Consider the following 4,625-nt stretch of genomic DNA (forward strand, 5'->3'; position numbering starts at 1 on the left):
TCACTCAGACGCACAGTCAACAGGTCAAACAGTCAACAGACGACCAGTTTGACCGAAAAGTCAACAGACAGTCAAAAATGAATTTTTTTGTCACCATCCATATTTTGTCAAAAGATTCATCATTTGATCAATGGTTGATCATAATTCATCAAGAAAAGATCAAAAATCAACAAAACCCTAAGTTTCAAAATTAGGGTTTTCTCCTAAAAAGTCAATTGAACTTTGATCGGCCATAACTCTCTCCTCGTTCATTTAAAAAATTCCAACCAAAGCTTGTTTTGAATGAAATTCAATTATATTTCAAATGCAATTGATCCCATGGTCATTGGATTCACCATTTGAAAAATATGAGCTCAGACATTACAGGTTATTTTCAAAGTCAACAAAAAGTGGTTTTTTGTCTAAGGCCATAACATCAAGATAACTTCTCCAAATGAAAAAAAGTTTCCAAAGTAGCTTGTAGAGGACATCTTGAGGTTTCTAAAAAGTACAAGAACTCCTTCATATGATCAAAATTGAGGGGTTTATGCCTTGTTGAAGTTGGCTATTTTTTGGGAAAATGCATGAAACCAACATTGATCAAAAATGTTTTTTTTTCCAAAAGAGGCCAAGTTTTCATGATCCAAACATGATTCTAATGATGCTAAGGGCCTCCCACGACCAACCTAAGGCCCATAACATTTTTATTTCTTTTTTGGTTTAATTTTATTACATTTAAAGTTAAATTAAAAAAGAAATGGTGAAAGATAATGGTACAATGCTTTGATCTTAAGCTAAAGCCATCAAGAATGATTCAACTCTGCAGCATGAAGGTACATAGCAGGCCTAGAGCAAGAGGGATGAAGAAAATCAAGCCATGGTCAAAAATTCAAAGATTTTTAATATTAAAAAATCAAAAGTTCAAAAAGCAATCAATGCTTCTTAGCTTAGCTTTGCAGCACCTCCATTGCTTATAAATGAAGTAGAACACTTCATCAACAATAGACACACGAAAATACATCAAAGGAATAGCTAAGAAGTTCACAAAATTCTCAAAAAATATCAAAATACTTGTAATTTTCGTTTTCATAGTTCCAACTACTATCAATACAAAATAATAATTCTAATCATCTCCTAGGACCTAATATAGTAAGTTGGGATCATTACTGATGGTTACATGTTCATAAAACTCATGCTTCAAAAGTTACATATTCATGCATTTTTTTTAACTTTCGTGTCTCATAATTAAACATGTTTTAATGCAAACTAACACTTCTAACAAGTTTCCAAGATGATTTAGGAAAGGTTTGAACACACTTACATGCAAGTTTCCACGTAAGAATTCTCATGCACCATTATTGAGTTTTCAAGTATGTGAACATTCGAATACCATGTTCCATGCGTTTTTAGCCAAAACTAACGCCACCATCGTGTTCAGGAGGTCATTTTAAGTCGACTTGGGTGCCCCTTGTTTTTGTTCATGGCCGTTTTTGTAGGTTTTCAAAAGCATGGAAATCTGAAGGAAAATCCGTAGGAAATTCTGCAGGTAAGTCTGCAGCTAATTCCGCAGGTAAAAGGAAGAAGATGATGAATAGTAAGTTTGAAACTTTGACCAACACGCGTGGCATATCCCACTCTTTCTATTCGCTGGTCAGCTTCGCGTGGGTCCCACCTGGAAATCTTGAATGCTGACTTATCCTATGTTGCTTCTCTATCCACGTGCACCATGTGACTTCAAATCTGAACCACAAGATCACCTAATAATCTGATCCAACGTCCTAGCATGCGCAGACCACCATAATCCACCATAAGTCACCACACAGGATCTTTTCTTTAATAATTTTAATTCCTTTTTTAATATAACTTCTAAAATTATTAAAAAATAGTTTTAAAAATAAAAAAAAATATAATAAAAATATTTTTAGGTTTATAAAATAATATATTATTTTTTGATACAAAAAAATATTTTATTTTTCTTTATATTTAAAATATATTGTTTAATTAATTAGTATATATTTATATATTTGCTTTCTAATTATTTCAACTTATCAAAAAAATCAAAAAAAATATTTTCTTTTTATTAAATTAGGTTTATATATTATAAACTAATTTTGTACATATTTAGAATATTTATCTCTTTAATTTTAAATTATGTGTGTAATTATTTGTATAATTATATGTTAATTTAACTTAATAATTTCAAAAAATCATTTCAAAAAATCTCAAAAAAAATTAATTTTATTTTAAAATTAATTAACAAGCAATATGAACATATTTTAAACTTATTATTTTAGGTTTAAATTTTATTTCTACCTTTTTTTATTTAATTAAATTAATTATGCATTAATTCTAATTAAAATCAACCATCTAAAAAATCCAAAAATACTTCCTTTTATCTTATTGCAATTTAAATTCCTAGATAAGTGTATAGGTTGTCAAAATCATGTAAATAGCATAGTTTATATTTCCCGCACAATCGATGTAATAGCGTAGATTTATTTTCTGCATTTTACATTCCCGCACTTTAATTTCTGTACATATAAAACTGCGTGTATGTCAAAAGATAAAAAATGAAGCGCTAGATCACTAATTTCAAAAGACAACAATATCTGAAACAAAACACAAATCACACTTGCACCTCTTAGGGTAATCCCTCTGTTACTCTTTTCAAAATCAATTCTACTGTTTCAAATACAAATCCAAACTTTTGTTTACATCCGGTCAAAGGAGAATTTTCTAAAAGAAATAGGAAAAGACCATATAAACTTAGGGTAGATCTCCCAATTGCTTGCTCAAATCAAACAAAACAACAAATGTATCATATATCATTGTTTTTCAAAACTTTCAAAAAAAGACAACATTTTGTATATATCCAAACAAGGATCATTACGAAGTTAAAGATCTTTTTTTCAAAATATCTTTCGAAAGATAAAACACTTTGTATACATCCGCACAATGATCATTACAAAGTTAATTTGCAAAGGTATTTTAAGACCACATACAAGCATTTCAAGGCAAGACAAATGATTCAAACAAGTGAGCTAAGCAATTAAGAGCCCATGGATAACCATGGATACAAATGGGTGCTAATACCTTCCCTTTGTATAACCTACCCCCGAACCCAAAATCTCTTAAAGGTCTTTTTCTATTTCTTTTATAAACCTTTCCTTAATTGGATAAAATAAAAGTCGGTGACAACTCTCTGATTTTCAAAACTCAAAAATAAAAGAAGAGTCAGTTCGTATCTCACGAGAAAAACCGAGGACGACAGAGATGGTCTTGTTTGTTTCTCATTTGTGAAATCTCTGATTAAAATGAAATTTTAGAATATTCATTATGGACCATTTGAAGAGGTCATGAATGCGTTGGTTAGACGAAAAGTATGAAGACAGTAAAAGCATCAGACGAACTTAGAGTCATAACTAACACATTAATTATGGAAAATAATTTTATTTTTTTAAAATTTCTAGAACTAAAGTGGGAACATTTATTAAAAATGTATCAATCAATTCAAAACACTAAAGTGATAACACTTATATTAATAGATTTTTCCTTTTCAGAACTCCCAATTTTAGAAAATTCGATCGGTAAATACAATATAAAATGTTTCATGAAGTGTAAAGAATTAAGTGATTTTTTTTTTTATGAATTATAAGATTGAAATGACATGTTGTCGAACATAATAAAGTAAAGATGAAGACTTTTCCAAAACCAAAGATCTTAACGATAAACTCACCAGTTTAGACTTTAGAGGAAAGATTTGATGGCAGCTTCTTAACTCGTTCGTGGTGTTATGAAGCATTGGGCAGCTTTGCTCCAGGTGAGAGCGACATGTATCATTATAGGATCAAACAAAAAAAGCAACCACATTAATCTCTCCTAAAGAAAATGGTGGTATCTATCTAAGCAATGAATGAACTCTTCTGATACGTGTTTCTCTCACCTGGAGCAGAGATGACCATTGAAATATTAAAAATATTTGTGCCTCTTTTTATTCCTTTCATGTTTCAAGCTTTGCGTTTTCTCTTCTTATATTAGTGTTTTGCTTGGTGATTGGCTTTTTGTTGTTTGTTGGTATTCAATATTGTTTGTTCATGGGTCGTTTTATAAGCCTTGTGCTTATCCCTTTGTGAGCCATCAAGCTGTTTTAATAATGACCATTGTAAAAATAATAAAATATAATTGGACAGATTCATGCTTTGCAAATTGCAATCATTTATTGATCATACTAGTAGGGAGAAAAGGAAGTGATCACTCAACGGTTATCACTCATTTTATTTACTTAAAAAAATATAATAAAATATTTTAACTGAATTATTTTTTTTGGTTATGTATGGTGTGTCCCCCACAACAACTTGGAGAGTTGATTCTTGAGAACAAACAATGATTGATTCTAGGAATTTATACTTGATTTTCAATCCAAAACAGATATATAGACTATTAATTTAAAAGTTTAGAGATATATTGGCAACTAATAATGAATAATTATTTAAAAATGGACTTCTTCTGATATATATATATATATATATATATATATATATATATATATATATATATATATATATATATATATATATATATATATATATATATATATTTGTACATATGGCCATATTTTTATTAAAGAAAGAAGAGTGAAAAATAGA

The 4,625-nt window shown here is 29.3% G+C and overlaps 1 long non-coding RNA gene across 1 annotated transcript; it reads right to left on the bottom strand.

The window, feature by feature from the left end:
- Positions 1-632: 632 nt before the first annotated feature.
- On the bottom strand, positions 633-4,205 carry LOC131644754 (uncharacterized). Its single transcript, XR_009296632.1, has 2 exons — positions 1,301-4,205; positions 633-825 (listed from the first exon to the last, which is right to left on the bottom strand). It is a non-coding gene; the product is annotated as an uncharacterized LOC131644754 (long non-coding RNA).
- Between the last annotated feature and the right edge of the window lie 420 nt (positions 4,206-4,625).

This window comes from Vicia villosa, linkage group LG1, assembly GCF_029867415.1.
Source record: "Vicia villosa cultivar HV-30 ecotype Madison, WI linkage group LG1, Vvil1.0, whole genome shotgun sequence".
Lineage (NCBI taxonomy): Eukaryota > Viridiplantae > Streptophyta > Magnoliopsida > Fabales > Fabaceae > Vicia > Vicia villosa.